This window comes from Rhinatrema bivittatum, chromosome 3 (assembly GCF_901001135.1).
Source record: "Rhinatrema bivittatum chromosome 3, aRhiBiv1.1, whole genome shotgun sequence".
Taxonomy (NCBI): domain Eukaryota; kingdom Metazoa; phylum Chordata; class Amphibia; order Gymnophiona; family Rhinatrematidae; genus Rhinatrema; species Rhinatrema bivittatum.
Genome location: NC_042617.1, coordinates 2,596,205 through 2,613,088, shown reverse-complemented (window position 1 = coordinate 2,613,088; position 16,884 = coordinate 2,596,205). Strand labels below are relative to the sequence as shown.

At 42.3% G+C, this 16,884-nt stretch overlaps 1 protein-coding gene across 4 annotated transcripts in view; it reads right to left on the bottom strand.

Moving 5' to 3' along the window:
- Positions 1–16,884, bottom strand: part of KLC4 (kinesin light chain 4) — a 253,009-nt gene that overhangs the window by 50,508 nt on the left and 185,617 nt on the right. The window lies entirely within an intron of this gene.

Genomic DNA, 16,884 nt, shown 5'->3' with positions numbered 1-16,884 from the left:
CCTCCAATAATGTTCACCTTATGCCCGCTGGAGAGAGAAACTGCTAGTACGAGACTGGGGCTTCCAGCGGCCTAAATGCAACATATGGAGGACTGAGAAGGAAAATGGTCTTTGTGAAGTTTGTTTCGAGTCTGATAAACAATCACAGAGAAGAGTTGCATTTTATTCATATTCTTTTTAAAAAAGATCCTGTTTTGAATGATACATGGCACCAAAGCAACAGGGAAGCCTTTTTGCAATAAATGAATAAATAAATTCTAGCATGTCTTGCTTCCATGTGAAGGAGCGGGCACTGAGCAGAGAAGCAGCAGCAGCCTAGGCCCCCTCACTGAACCCACGTCTCTGACCCCCTGCACCAGCAGCCATCGTGTTTTCCCCCTGAGAATGTAATATTTTCTGATTGGTTGGAGAAGAGGACTATCATCCAATCATTTCAAAGTGAGTGGAGGCGCATTTTGATTGGCTTCCCTTTGCACTCTGCTGATTGGTTCTTCGGCTGTCCTTTGAGCAGTATCTAAAGATGGTTTGCCCAGCCTCTGTTCTTCCTGTTTGGATGCTCCGTGGACACCATGGCCACATTTTGAACCAGATGATGTTTTATTTCTAGAGAGAGCTTAATTTTCCTGACAGAGCCATGAGATGAAACACTGGCTCTGTCCGGATAGAGTTCAGAGAGGATTTGGACTGGACAGTTTGATTTTCCTGCACAATAATTTTTGGACTGTTAAGTTTTGTCAAATTATTCATGAGACTTGTGTTCTGCACTAATTTGCTTTATAAGATTTTTGAAAGTTGTTTTGTTTATTTTAGTAGCACATTTCTGGAAGTTTTTCAGACTGATAATTAAACGTCCTGAGAAACATTCTGCTGTAGGCCACTTGCTTTCAACCTCGTTCCTGAAGTCTTTTCCTTCATTTATTGCGATATTTGTAATTTCATATATTAAATTATTTCGTGAGGTTTTTCATTTGGAATTGGTTGACGTTACCGCACTGCGTTCTTTGAATGGTCAAGGAGCAACAAGAACAGCAGCAAAGATTCCCCTAACACTGAGCAGAACCTCCCCCAAATGCAGAGAGGAAACCTGAGAGCAAAAGCACAGCACAACCTACACCGATACAGCATTGGCACAGGACATGCCAAAGATCTAGTAATGCCCTACAGCAGACACAAGAACAGGCTATAAAGTGAATGGAATAAACGAACACTGAATCTCCTATGCAGGAAATTCTCAGAAGGGCTAAGACATGCTCTTGCTGTAATAGTTTCTATCAATGCATGCAAAGGCCATTTTTCAGTTTTTCTGAGTTTGTGCTTTTGTATCATAAGAACTAGAAACTGCTGTAAATTGGTAGGTGGCACGTTTATTCTCATTACACAGAATGCAGATTACATCTCACGGCCTGGGCCCCTGCCCTGCTCACATTCAGGAAATGTTTGTAAAAGCTTACAGCCTGCATCCTCCCCATCAATCCAGGGAATGGACCTCTGACCCATCAGATTCCTTTTATTTCTCGCAAGCCCTTAGATCTCAAATTAACTATTGACCACACCCAGAACTCTTACTAAACTATATATTATCGTTACTCATTCCCTTTGCAATCTCAGTTCTTTGTAAATCAGTCATGTTCTATGTAATTTCAATTCTGGTTTTCTCTAACAGTTCTTTGTCGCACGCTTTCAACTCTATTGGTGGAAAAGCATGACTATAAATAAACGATGATGATGACAATGACTAGTAATGATGGAGCTGGGATGCATGACTATAAATAAACGATGATGATGACAATGACTAGTAATGATTGAGCTGGGATGCATGACTATAAATAAACGATGATGATGACAATGACTAGTAATGATGGAGCTGGGATGCATGACTATAAATAAACGATGATGATGACAATGACTAGTAATGATGGAGCTGGGATGCATGACTATAAATAAACGATGATGATGACAATGACTAGTAATGATGGAGCTGGGATGCATGACTATAAATAAACGATGATGATGACAATGACTAGTAATGATGGAGCTGGGATGCATGACTATAAATAAACGATGATGATGACAATGACTAGTAATGATGGCGCTGGGATGCATGACTATAAATAAACGATGATGATGACAATGACTAGTAATGATGGCGCTGGGATGCATGACTATAAATAAACGATGATGATGACAATGACTAGTAATGATGGAGCTGGGATGCATGACTATAAATAAACGATGATGATGACAATGACTAGTAATGATGGCGCTGGGATGCATGACTATAAATAAACGATGATGATGACAATGACTAGTAATGATGGAGCTGGGATGCATGACTATAAATAACGATGATGATGACAATGACTAGTAATGATGGCGCTGGGATGCATGACTATAAATAAACGATGATGATGACAATGACTAGTAATGATGGAGCTGGGATGCATGACTATAAATAAACGATGATGATGACAATGACTAGTAATGATGGAGCTGGGATGCATGACTATAAATAAACGATGATGATGACAATGACTAGTAATGATGGAGCTGGGATGCATGACTATAAATAAACTATGATGATGACAATGACTAGTAATGATGGAGCTGGGATGCATGACTATAAATAAACTATGATGATGACAATGACTAGTAATGATGGAGCTGGGATGGCCTGAGGACAGCCATGTGGGTGACACGAGTTTGATTCCCGGGCCAGTCTGGCAGCATTCACAGCTCGGGAGGGGAGGATGTCTTCCATCATGCAATGACGACACCTCGTGTCCAACCTAAGGGGCCACGTTATCCCAGTGCAGTTTGTGGCCCCCTGCTCAAAAACTGTTGCTGTGATTTGGGTGAAAGGTATGTAGGATTGTGTGTTTTCTATAGCTACTGCTACTAACAATAACTATAATTAAGTTAACTACAGGTCTCAAAGCCTTCTAGGGGCCCAAATAAACAGATTCTGTGGGTACAAAATGTGAGGGGACAGGTCCCATTCATAAAGTGAACTTCTCCTAAAATTATAGATCAGGAGCCTTTGAGTCATGCTGGACTCAGAACTATCCATGCTTTCCCCAGTCCAGACATTTAAAAGCTTCTCCACATGGGCCAGCTGTGAAAATGCCACCTCATGGCTGGATTACTGTAATTCTAATTTACAACACCGCAGCATGAATACTGGAGAAATGTAGGGGGCAAGACTACATCACATCCATTCTGAATACCCCACACTGGTTACTGAGGCCCCGATGCCTACTCTCTCCAGCTCTCCCCAGCCTTGGGTTAAATAGTGCAAGAGCAATCCTCAGTTGCTCCTGCTCTGCTGCTGGCCTCAGCTGGTCTGGGTATTGCTCCTACCTAGTGAAGACCCATGGATGAGGTAAGAAGTAGGACAGAGGGTGTGGGGGGTGCTTTGTGATATAAAATCTTTGCAGCATGGGGAAGGTCCTAGACTTGACAGTTTTTCATTCCTTTATTTTTTCCAATTTGTTTGCTTTGTTTTAAAGAAAGAAAATAAAAAAAAATTGGAGGTAATAGCTAATACCATCATTAGCATGAGAGTACTAACCTGTACACCCATTGCTGTGTGCTGCATCAGCAATAAAGTTAGCGCACAAAAAACATGCAAACAACTGCAGGTTAAACTGTGTTCCCTGCCGTATGCACCTTACATCCGTGCCCAGGTACACAGCACCTGCTTGTTTATCCTGGAGCTACTGCAGCAGAGAACAGGATCTACTTTCTAGGATCTGCCAGGTACTTGTAACCCAGACAGGCTGCTTTCGGAGACAGAATGCTGGGCTTGATGGGCTGAGCTGGCCTGGCATTTCTTATGTAAAAGAGCAGTGACAAAAAAGAAAAAGCTTTCGATTCTATTTGGCACCACAGCCTCTACCCTTAACTACTGTAAACTGGAATAGGGAAGTAGGGATGAGAGGCTATGTAGATGGCAATATGTAAAGCTATCTCCACAGGTAAAATGTTACATTTCATATTCAATTTATAGGCCACACTCCTCCAAAAAGGACCCAGAGTGGTTCACAATATAGCAATATAACTAGCAAATAATACATCAAGAATAGAATAGGGATGGTCATTTTAACCCAGCCCACACAGGGCTAAATCTACGCATAGAATCTGCACATAAATCAAACCCCTCCCCAAACAGCATTTTATGTGAAGAAATGCTCAATGTACGCGTGTAATTTTACCCACACTGCACTACCACGCGCGTAATTTTACCTGTCTTGTACTGCCATGCGTGTAATTTTACCCACATAGTGCGACTTATTTGGTTACGGTTAAGGCTAAATATGGCATTATATGGTTATGATAACTTGATAAGTTGCCCTGCTTCAATCTGCCCATTGCCTGCCCCCAAGATATCCAGCTAGTGGAAAAATACTTATCTAAGTGGGAGCCACTGTACATAGCCAGATAAGTCCCTATTGATCCGGCTAAGTAGCACTAAATATCAGCCTCAAAATGCAGCCATGTAGTGGCTGAGCAACTGAGCCCTTCAATACATGACTTACTGGTTGCTAATTTGTACTATGACAATTTTGTTGAGCACCTGATTTCTGAAGGCTTTTATCATCATCTCCAAACGTTTGCTATTTGATATTGCACTTTAACCCAAGACTGGTCTCAAAGAGGATTACAAAGTATAAGAATGGATTGGCTGGTAAATCATCAGAACAGATCGTGAGACTGCGTTTCCTTCACGGTAAAGGGTTATAGGTGGTGGAGATTGGTTATTTTAATTATTTGATGAGATTGATGGAAGGTCTGATATAATTAAGTCCATGCATTTATCCATCAGCTGCAAGGTAAAGATAAACAACCTGGTCACGTGATGTGGTGCAGCTGAGCAGACGTGCCTAGCTCTAGTTCTGGGCACCATCCTCCCAAAACCCACAGATATCTCCACCATCCTGCCTTAATAAGCAAAAATGACGGTTTCATAGGAGATACTTCATGTCTATCGACCAATTTATGTTGAAAGTCACAAATAATATGCCCTTGAGAGGAGGAAATAAAGAGAAAGAGAAGACCAAGGATTCCAATGACAAAATGGCGACAGTTTCAGGACACAATCCTTCCTCTCCCAAGTTGACAGACTCGCACAGCGACCTTACATCCCAGGTGACTAATGCTGTGGTCAGCGCCTTAGATGTAAGATTTATTTTATTTTATTTATTTATTTATTATTATTAGAGATTTTTATATACCGACATTAGTGCAAACATCATACCGGTTTACATTGTAACTGAAAGAAGGAAAATACAATGAACAGGAAGGGGGGAGGGGATACAGGTAAATGAAACAGGAAACTTGCAGAGTGGAAAGTAGAGCGCAAGTAGCAACTAACTAATCTCTTGTTATAGTGTAGCAAGAGGATTGATGGTAACTTATATACAAGGTTAAAGACAGTGACTTGTGCCAGATATGTGTGCAAGCGTGTATCGGGAGAAGGAATGGAGGGCAGAGGGCAGGTCTATTCAGGGTAGGCTTGTCGAAAGAGCCACGTCTTTAGTTTTTCTTTCTGAATTTGGCATAGCAAGGTTCAAGTCTGAGCAATGTCGGAAGGGAGATCCATTGCTTAGGACCTGCGATGGAAATTGAGCGATCTCTTGGGGATGAGGTGGGCTTTTTTAAGAGAGGGTACTTTGAGGGTTCCTCTATTGACGGCCCTGGTGGGCCGGTTAGAATGTGTGAGGTGGAAGGGTTCATCGAGCCAGTTAGAAGTATAGCAGTAGATGGATTTATGAATTATGGACAGTGTTTTAAAGAGGATGCGTGATGGGATGGGGAGCCAGTGGAGGTCTTTGAGTATGGGGGTTATATGGTCAGATTTTCATGTGTTTGTGATGTATCAGCAGCCTTTGATACGGTCAACCACCAAATCCTTCTTTCCCAGCTGGCAGAGATTGGTATTGCTGACACAGCATTATCATGGTTTTCCTCCTACCTTACCCACAGAGAATACTTAGTAAAAATTGACAAATCTGAATCGGCTCACATTCCACTCACGCAAGGCATTCCCCAAGGATCCTCCCTATCCTCCACCCTTTTCAATATCTACCTACTGCCCCCTCTGCCACCTCCTCTCTGACCTAGGCCTGAATTTCTTCCTATATGCTGACGATGTGCAAATTCTTATCCCCATTCAAAATGCGCTTAAAGAATCCCTACAATTCTGGGAATCTTGCCTAGTCTCCATTAACTCCCTATTATCCAACCTCCACCTTGCACTTAATGCAGCAAAAACCAAAATACTCATCATATCTAATCAACCAGAACACACATCCCCTTCCACCTCTCCTCCCCCCACTTTAACTCACTCCCCATCCCCCTCTGTAAGAGACCTAGGAGTCGAACTAGACCAGCACCTCAACTTCAAACCATACATTAAGTCTTTGCTAAAGGGGGGCTTTTACAAACTCCACATCCTTAAAAAGCTTAAGCCACTACTCCATACTCAGGATTTCCGCCTAGTCTTGCAGACAACTACTCTCTCTAAATTGGATTACTGCAACTCCCTGCTCCTAGGCCTCCCATACTCTACCATTAAACCCCTTCAAATCCTACAGAACACCATGGCGAGAATCATAACCGACACCCGGAAAAGAGAGCATATCACCCCTATACTAAAGGACCTGCACTGGCTACCCATCCCTTTCCGTATTCAATATAAAACCCTTACTATCCTTCATAACGTGCTCCATAAAAACAACTCCGATTGGCTCAAGGAAATGCCCCATTTCCGCTCCTCTAATCGCCCTGCCAGATCCTCCCTTGCGGGCACCCTGCATACCCCACCCCTCAAAATCGCACACCTTAAAACACCAGAGAAAGGGCATTCACCATTGCGGGCCCCACCCTCTGGAACTCACTTCCCGCTCATCTCCGTCTTGAACCTTGCTTGCTCACCTTCAAAAAAGGCATCAAGACTTGGCTGTTCAGGCAGGCCTACCCAGAAGCTAATCAAACCTAGTCTCCCTCACTCCCCCGTCCACCCAGAATCCATCCTCTATTCCCCCTTTGCGCTTTTATATGTTGTAGAATTAGTAGCCGCACATGTCCAATACTTTTATTCTATGTACTCCGCCCTGGTTGATGTAACATAATGAAATGTTGTAAATAAGTTCCCTCTGCTGTTATGGTTGTTCCTCTCTCCTCGCTCATTTCTGTCCTTTTCTCCTTCATCTCTGCTGTCTCTCCCGACCCCCCTTCCCCTTCTCGCCTGCTCCATCCCCCGGCTCCCTGTTCATTGTTATCTTCCATCCTTGAGTTAATTGTAAACTGGCGTGCTGTGTCCTACGAATGTCGGTATATTAAAAAGTTATTAAATAAAATAAAATAAATAAATAAAGACCCTAGCTACAGCATTTTGGAACATTTCTAGGGGTTTAATGGTAGAGGAAGGGAGCCCAAGCAGAAGGGAGTTGCAGTAATCAAGCTTGGAAGATAGTGTGGTCTGGATGACAGTCCGGAAATCATGATAGTGGAGAAGGGGGTCTAAGTTTTTTTAGGACAGTGAGCTTGAAAAAGCCCTCTGAGGATGGAACTGATATTTTTTCAGGTTTAGTTGTTGGTCCAGAATTACTCCTAGGTCTCTTACACATGGCTGAGATGAAATCATATTGAAAGCTGGGTCATTAGAGTTCTGAGGTTTGGGGGGTTGGTGTTGGGATAAAAGGAGCAGTTCTGTTTTGGCTGTATTTAGAGCAAGGTGGATGGATTTGAGGAAATCGTTTATGGAGGAGAGACATGTATTCCAATATGCCAGAGTATTGGATAGGGAATTATGAATGACCTCTCCTCCCAATTCCAGGAACTTGAAAACACCATTGCGGAGATACACCCGCGCATGGACCACGTGGAAGGCCGCATTTCATGCCTGGTGGATAAGAATCTCTCATTCACCAGGAAATTAGAGGCTCTTGATAAAGTGGCGACTAACCATGCAGAAAAAAATCGACGACCTGGAGAATAGGGTGCGACGCAACAATATTAGAATCACAGGACTCCCCGAGTCCATTGAAGATAAAAACCTCGAAAGCTTTCTGGAGAAATGGATGCCTGAGGCCCTAACGCTGCCTGAGCTGGAAGGCAAGTTACACATCAAAAGAGCCCACCAACTGGGAAAAAAGAAAGAAGGGGACAAGAGGCCAGGTTTATATACCTCCAGGCATACTTAACAAAAATCCTTCACCCATCATTGAATTTATCACGCAAAACATAGACATTAACATACCAGCCATTATTCTGGGAGATTTCAACAGCCATGTTGATGCAATCCCACTCTCTCCCTCCTGTGAAACCTTTCTATCAGACCTTAAAGCAATGGGCTACAATCAAATCCTATCTAGCCCAACACACCAAGCAGGTCACACCCTAGACCTGATATTCATTAATAATATTATCTCCCCAGGTGCCTCCACCTACACTCCCATTCCCTGGTCTGATCACCACCTCATGCGTACTACCCTCTCCTTTCAATATACCCCACCACCAAAACTCCCTGAATGTAACACTTTACACTTTCGCAAACCATGCTCTAAAGATGACCTCACGGCCGCACTTAAAAATGAACTACACAATCTTGACCTATCTGACACTAATACTGCCATCACATCATGGAACTCACTTACCAGTAACATCGCCAATGAAATCTGCCCTTTACTCACAAAAAAAATCAACCACTCCAATACCCACAAACAACCTTGGTACATGCCCGAATTAAAAACCATGAAACATGTCCTCAGAAAACTAGAAAAAATGTGACGTAGTGACCCTTCACCCGCCTGTCTCAACAAATATAGATCCACCTTACATAAATATCGTGAACAAACCCACATTACCAAAAAAGAATCCATGATTTGCAATTCAATTCCAATCCCTCTTTTCTTATGTATCTGAAATGACTAAAACCTCCCCTCCACCCATCTCTGACAAAGATGCAAAAACTAAGAGTGATGAGTTGGCTAAATTCTTTCACGAGAAAATAGCTAAAGTTATGCCACGTTTCCCAATCAACAACATCCCAACTAAAACCATCCCACTTAATCCTAATGCCTCATTCAATACCTTTGAGCCCACTGCCTCCTTAGAAATTGAAACCATTATAAAAAAAATGAAACCTGCCACACACCCCAGTGACACCATTCCAACCAAATTGCTTCTGACCATTCCTGAATTAATAGCTCCTCCCATTGCCAACATTATTAATTGCTCCTAGCACTAGGTGAAGTCCCCACCGCACTCAAACAAGCCATCATTAAACCCATATTGAAAAAACCCAAAGCTGATGCCTCCAACCTGACCAATTACCGCCCTATTTCCAACCTGCCTTTTCTGGCGAAAATCTTAGAAAAAACTGAACATACAACTCACTGAATACCTTCTCAATTTGGATTTCGTAGACACTTCAATACCGAAACCCTACTTATCTCGCTTGCAAACTTCCTCCTCACTGGGCTAGACAAAGGACAATCATATCTACTAGCCATGCTCGACATATCTGCTGCATTCGACACCATAAACCATAACACCCTCATCAACCGTCTAAAAGAAATAGGCTTATCAGATACCCCCCTCCGTTGGTTTGGTCTTACCTTCAAAGTAGGCAATATAAAGTAAACTTTGGAAACAAAGAATACCAACCGTATAATCTATCCCACAGAGTCCCACAAGTGTCCCGCCTCTCATCTACCCTCTTTAATATATACATTCTTCCTCTCTGTCACCTTCTTTCCGAGCTCGGCCTCACGTATTTCATATATGCGGACGATGTGCAAATCATCATCCCCATTACCGACTCCCTGCATAATGCCCTTAAAACCTGGAACAATGCCCTCGCAGCTATTAGTGCATTTCTTACCAGCATTAACCTTGCTATCAACCCTGACAAAACTGAAATCATACTTATCTCCCCCCAGAGAAGCAATATTATTGACACTTCATCCCCTACCCAATTCCCCGCAATCACCCTCGCACAAAGTGTAAAAAACCTCGGAGTCACCACCGACAACCAGCTAAATCTTAAAAAACATTAACAGTACAATAAAAGATGGTTATTTTAAATTGCACACACTAAAAAAAAATTAAAACCTCTACTCTATCAATGTGACTTCCGTACCGTTCTTCAATCCCTTATCCTCACAAAAGTAGCTACTGTAACTCCCTCCTTCTTGGCCTCCCTAAAGCGACCATCCTACCATTACAAATTCTGCAGAATGCAAAGGCACGCATACTTACCAACACCCGCAGATCTGAACACATCACTCCTATCCTCAAAGAATTACATTGGCTCCCCATTGCCAACGGATAAAATACAAAACACTGTCTTTAATACACAAAACCCTACATACCAAAAATATGCACTGGCTCAATAATGCTCTACACTTCCGTAAACATAACAGACCACCCACAACACAACACGCTGCCACATTACACACGCCTTCTCACATCACCACCTTATTCAACTCAAACTAGAGAACGCGCCATGTCTATAGCCAGGCCGACAAGCTGGAACAATATGCCCCCTGACCTCTGTCAGGAATCATGCCCAAAAAAGTGTAAACAAAAACTTAAAACATGGCTTTTCTTACAAGCATTTACCTAACGATCCTTCTCCCTTATAACAGCAGTAGACATTTCCCCCTCATACCCCCTGCAGTTTACCATTTATTGCCAATGCCTTAATAATCTACCTCCTAATTGTACATAGCTTCAATTTATTGCTCAATTTTTGCAACTTATAGCATTATTCTGCAATATTCATTATATATCTTATATGCTTTGTCTACTTTTCTATCCCATCTATTCCACACGTTCCACCTTTATTCTTGTTTATCCCCTTCCTGTCTTACATATACCAAATCTTTCTGCTTATATTCTCAATTTATTTCTCTTTTCACAATATGTAGTACGAGTTTTAATCAAACTAGTTTCTCAACCTCGCAATTTTTTGCAACTTGTATTTTAACTTATTTTATTTAAAATGTGTTTTGATCATTTAACTTCTTAATCTCTGATTTATCTAGTTTGTACCTCTATCTTCAACTGTTCCTTAGATGTAACTAGTATTGTTATTATTTCTAACCAGTTCAATTGTTCATGTGTAAAGCACAGTTGCTAGATGTTACGTTAATTGTAAACCGATGTGATGTTACTAAACGAATGGTGGTACATAAAAGCTACAAATAAAATAAATAAATAGTTATCGCTAGAATCCTGAACTGGTCATATAAACAGCGGCTCATGCAGGCCTTTAGGTTGCAAGCAAATCTCACCTACCAGGCGGCCGCTATTCGTCTGTACCAGGACTTCTCTGCTCTTCTCATGCAAAGGCAGAAACTATTCAGCCCGATGTGCTCTGACCTCTATCAAAAAAATATTCACTTCCGACTCCAATACCCTGTGACGTTAAGGGTTTGGCACGCGGGGAAGGAGCACTTCTCAGAAGCGAAGAAAGCTAAATCCTTCGTTGCGGACTTAAAGGGAGATTAAAATATTGCGAATTCTCTCTTGAACAAAGCATACAATCTTTTCAAACAACTAACAGAACAGCGGTTCTTTTTTTTTGCTTTCCTCTTTCCTGATTTTTAAGCTTAACATGGCATTTTACAGCTTTGTCAGTTTGGCCATCGTGGTACGTAATAAAGTTTATTCTTACACATTTAGACATGCGCAATGTCCGATGGCCGGCGGCCACCTCTAATGATAAAACCGGAAGTGACTGGACGAGCGTGGCTTCTCCAATGTTGGTCAAGTTCTCTAAGCTCTCTGTTCAAAATACCATGTCCAAAAGGTCTTTGACAGTACAACGTAAGGAGCGGCTGGGCTGGTATCCCCTGCTCGTACAGAATATGTGAAACAGCTATAGACTTTTGTAGCTCCTGCAGAGGGAGTCTGACACAAGTGAGGCACGTGGAGCAACAGAGAACAGCAACTTCTCAATAGGGGCTACCGAATGAGAACCCAGCATTGCAGCCCACATGATATGGTGAGCATCGTCCTTCCAATTGATATGACTGTTCAATGCAAAATGCTTCTGTTGGTTACTTTATTCTGTTCATGACAGTTTAATTGTCATTGGTATCCTTGTTTAACACATCGTTTGTCATATTCCATTCTTGTAATGATTGCATGGACTTCAATTTAAAAAAAAAAAAGAAAGAAAGAAACAACCTACAGACAGACAGCTTCAGCCAGGAGCGAGGCATGAGGCTGGGATGCAGCCTGAACCCCAAACCTTTCAATATCTACATCAATTTATTTAAAGGTTTTTATACACCGCACTCTATCCTATGACCCGAGGCGGTTCACAAGAGGTACAGACATACATTTAAAATACAATCATACAGACAATGATTAAATACAATATCGTGCAAACAAGTTAAGCAGACACAAATCACGAGACACTGCGAGGTAAGGCAAAAGCCAAAAACAAGGCAGCAGAGGCTATGAGGCTGTGTTGTAAGAGCTTCGATTTCACTTAAAATCAAGAACATCCTTCAAAAGCCTGTTTAGTGCTTTCTTAAAGTCTGTTATGTCACAAGTTGAGTTCCAGAATTTGGATCCAGCAACAGAGAAGGCTCGGTTTTGTGTAATATCAAGTCTGGTTAGCACTGATCTCCTCCAGCACTAAAACTAAACGACTCAGGGATCTGCTCATTTTATCCCTTATCCCCTACTGCAAATCATGGGCCCTACAGGTCAGTCTGAAAAAGACAAAGAATCTCCAACACAAATTCAAACTTTACCTAAATAAAAACTAAGTGCATCTGGGAATTTTAAATTGGCTATAAAGATGCTTCAAGAAAATCCTCTAAGAATCCTATATTCAATAAAGAAAAAAAAACCTCTTGGCCAGTTTTGAGCCCTCAGTAAAACTACTACTAAAATTATTTGATAGCATCATTCAAGCACATCTCTCATATGGGAGTGTGATTTTAGGCATTATTACTGCCAAACTATATGTGACCAGGTTCCAAATGGACAGAGATCTCTCGGGATATTTTTCCTGTAGAACGCCTACTTAACTTCTACTGCTTAAACCCTACCATTAGACTGTATGGATAAGTTATGCTGCAGTACAAACTGTTATATATGGGAATCCTCTAGGGGATTTACATATAAGTGTGTGCTTTTCATAGCTCATACACAGAAGGACCACAGAAGGAGCTACAACTTTCATATTCTACTGGGAGCCTTCCAGTTCAGGCCTTCTGATTGCCAAGTGGATGCGGAAAGTCCAGGGGTGTATGAAGTCCTAGCAGGAGCAATGGGCTCAGTATTACTTTAAACTCATCTTCTTATGGAAGTTTAGAACATAAGACCAACGTCTGAAGTCCAATATCCTCTCTCTGACAGTGGCCAATCAAAGTCACAAGACCCTGACAGATCCCATAAGGTAGATCAACTTCCTGTTACTCAACTCCCAGGGTTAGCAATAGTTTCCTTTACTCTGCTTGGTTAACAATGTGTTATGGACTTTTCCTCCAGGAAATTGTCCAAACCGTTTTTAAACCATCTTGATGACACCCTCTGGCAACAGATTCCAAAGCTTGATAGTGCGCTGATCTGTTAATTCTGCTGGTTCCCCTGAAAGAGTAAATAGCCATCCTTTATTTACCTATTCCACCCCACTCATGATTTTATAATCTTCTACCATGTCCTCTCTCACTATTCTCTATTCCAAGCTGAAACGCCCTCGCCTGTGTAGCCTCTCATTCTAAGAGAGATGTTCCTTCCCCTTTATCAGTTTTGTCGCCCTCCTCCGCACCTTTTCTAGTTCTGCTAGGTCCTTCTTGAGATGAGGTGACCACAACTGCACACAATACTCAAGGTGTAGTCACACCATGGCTTGATACAGAGGCAGCAAAAGTTACTTCCCACTGTATTCTCCGTTCCTTTTTGGATCATTCCTAATATTTTTGTTCCCTTTTTGACCATACACTGAGCAGAGGATTTCAACGTATTGTCCACAAGGACTCCAAGGTCCTTTTCCTGGGAAGTGACTCCCAATACAGATCCCAGCATTGTGTACCTGTAGTTGGGATTATTTTTCTCTTTGTGCATCACTTTGCACTTTTCTACATTAAATTTCATCTGCCATTCAGTTGCCCAGCTTTCTAGTCTCACCAGGTCCTTCTGCAGTTCCTTGCAATCTGCTGTTCTAACAACTTAAAATTTGCAGATGACTCAAATTTTATACGGTGTTCAGTTAATATGTTATACATATTATAAATACGGTAAATTTATATATTTATATATGTATTATTTATAATACGTATTATAAATAAATGCTATACGGTATTCAGTTAATATGCTCTGTTAAATTTAAGCTGCTGTTAATTCTGTAAACCCTTGTGAAGGCTTGCTCCAAACAACGGTATATAAAACCCAACAAATAAATAAATAAATAACATTAGTCACCTCACTTATCATTCCTTTTTCCAGATCATATCTGAATATGTTAAGCACAGCTCCCAGTTCACTACTGACCTTTCTCCATTTGGAAAACTGTCCTTTTAATGAGTTACCACAATTTTGTAATTCCCTGAGGAGTCTCATGGGGGACTTTGTCAAATGCCTTCTGAAAATCCAGATACATTATATCAATTGGCTCACCTTTATCCACCATTTATTCACGCCTTCGAAACATCTAAAAGATTGGTAAGGCAAGGCAAGATTTCCCTTTGCTAAAGCAGGTGGACTCTTCCCCATTAAACCATCTCTCTCTCTTTAGTCAGTAATTTTGTTTTTAAGAATAGCTTCTACCATGCATCGGTCTATAGTTTCCTGGATCACCCCTGGAACCCTTTTTAAAAGTTTGCGTTACATTGGCCACCCTCCAGTTTTCAGGTATTGTGGTTGTTTTAAATGATAGGTTACAGATTACTAGCAACAGGTTTGCAATTTCATGTTTGAGTTCTTTTAGAAGACTAGAGTGGATGTCATCTGGTCCTGGTGATTTGTTACTCAGTTATAAGTGAGATTTCTTCCTAATTTTTGTATATCATCTAGAGATGTCTATGATATTTTGGGCTGCACTTTGGGGTAGATTTTAAAAAAATGCGCGTTTGCGTACTTTTGTTGGCGCACCAGGCGCAAACAAAAGTACGCTGGATTTTATAAGATACGCGCGTAGCCGCGTGTATCTTATAAAATCCTGGATTGGCGTGCGCCGAGCCGCGCAGCCTGCCTCCGTTCCCTCCGAGGCCGCTCCGAAATCGGAGCGGCCTTGGAGGGAACTCTCTTTCGCCCTCCCCTCACCTTCCCCTCCCTTCCTCTACCTAACCCTCCCCCCCGGCCCTATCTAAACCCCCCCCTACCTTTGTCCACGGATTTACGCCTCCCGGAGGGAGAAGTAAATCCACACGCGCCAGCGGGCCGCTGGCGCGCCGAGACGCAACCCGGGGGTGGTTCCGGAGGGCACGGCCACGCCCCCGGGCCGAAACCACGCCCCTGGGCCCGCCCCCCAAACGCTGCGATCAGCCCTGCCCCCGACACGCCCCCGACAAAAACCCCCGGGACTTACGCGAGTCCTGGGCCTCTGCGCGCGCCGGCAGGCCTATGGAAAATAGGCGCGCTGGCGCGCAAGGCCCTGCTCACGTAAATCCGGGCGGATTTACGCGAGCAGGGCTTTTAAAATCCGCCCCTTTGTTTTTTGTGCTTACTGTTTTGCTATTGTATTTTCTCTGCTTTTTCCCCCTTTGTTTGGACTTAATACATTTCAACTCTTTTGGACCATCCTCCATGTGAGGATGTCTCTTCGATCCCAGGGTTTGTGGAGGATACCAGATAGAATCACAGTGTGGAAAATTGTGTTTTTCCCTGTCTTGTAAAGAATGACCCTTACAGAAATCCTCTGAGCCTGGTCCATTTCAACAGCTACTTAACTCGCTTTTTTTTTAAACCTACTCACCACTAAGGAAGGAGAAGACCCTTTTGTACCCGGACTACTGCAATGCCATCCTTCTTGATCTTCCAGACTCTGCCCTAAAGCCCCTTCAATTACTTCTCAATTCAACAACTCGGTTAATTAGCACACTGACCACATTACATCAACCCCTTGTCATCTTCAATGGTTACCTGTCCGCTTTAAGGTACAGTCAAAGGTACTGTTCCTATCTCACAGACTTCTCAGCATTTCTTCTCTGCCCTGGATAAACTTCCTGTTACAGATACACCAACCGACTAGGAGCTTAACATCTCAAGAAAGGGGAATCCTCCGGGCGCCCACAGTACGAGCAGGCAGACTACCAGCAAGAAGAGCCTGTGCCTGCCATGTGCAACACTCTGCCCATAGCTCTGAGACCAATGGCGTGTACTAAAACATCTAAAATTGGTTCTGATGGGTCTAGCGTTTGCATAAAGTCATGATTTGAACTTTAAGGTTTCAGCTTCCAAGATTGTTTCTGGTTATTGTTTTATATTTTGTGGCATTTGTAACTGCAATTATGTATGTTTTATTTTGTAAATCGCTCAGGGCCAGTGCATGAGTGATTAAGAAATTTTAATAAAATACAAAAAAATCCCCAAATACAGATGTGCCCTAATTGGGTTTACATATACAAGAAGAGACAGACCCCAAAAGAAACCCTTCACCTCCATTTCTTCAAACACCTCCACCAAAGGGAGTAGAGCACATTTCACCTGATTATTCAGCATAAAAAAAAAGAATATTTAAATTGTGGAGTCAACTCAATAACAGCAACACAACAAACTCTCTACACCATTAGGCACTCGGTGATGCAATTCAAAATCCTGCAAAAAGCACAGCACCTATATGTAGTAAAGCTGCCATACCAAAACAGCACTAACTCCTAAAACTCAAACTGCAACAATGCAAGCTATGAAAAGGCAGCA